The sequence below is a fragment of the Octodon degus genome, unplaced genomic scaffold, assembly GCF_000260255.1.
Source record: "Octodon degus isolate 3935 unplaced genomic scaffold, OctDeg1.0 scaffold00214, whole genome shotgun sequence".
NCBI classification, from domain to species: Eukaryota; Metazoa; Chordata; class Mammalia; order Rodentia; family Octodontidae; genus Octodon; species Octodon degus.
This window is the reverse complement of record NW_004524790.1, coordinates 3,714,103-3,714,787: the sequence shown is the minus strand read 5'-3', so window position 1 is coordinate 3,714,787 and position 685 is coordinate 3,714,103.

Here is a 685-nt window from a genome sequence, read left to right as displayed (position 1 = left end):
ATGTTCAAGTGGCATCCACTTCAATATAAAGGCTTGCAGTTTATCATTCTTAATAGCTGAATAATACTCCATTGTGTAAAAATACCACATCTTTCGAGAAACTTCTTTTTAATGGCATTTCCTGCTCCAATTCCACAGGCAGGAAACTGTCAGGCAGTCTTGTGTCTGGTTTCTCATTTATAGAGTCCTATTCCTGTTTTGCTTGATCTACAAATCTCTTGTTTTCTATTAATTTAGACTTGAGGGTTGTATGTTTCCCCCTTTTCTTCCAACCACTTTTGTTTTTAATTGATTTTCCGTTGAGAATCTTCAATGTGAGTCCTCCCTTATTTAAACATGTTGAATCACCTCAGCAAAGGAATATTGGAGTAAACTGGAAAAACTACAGACAGTGTTCACTTACATTAAGTATAAAAAGAAGACAGTGAGGAAAAAGATAAATAAACTGAACAGGAACAAACAGTAAAAGTAGAAACCAGAATAATCCCCCAAATCCCAACAACAAAAAAATTCTGCCGTTGCAGTAAGTTCTGTGGCAGTGTCCAGTCAAAGCCTAAATGTGTGGTGAGTAACATTTCCAAGTCTGCAGCTTGATTCCTGCTGGGTTCAGGACTGACTTTGGTATCTGGATCTGGAGGCTCTGGCCAATCTTCAGCCAGCAACTTCCTGTTTGTCTCTCAGTGTC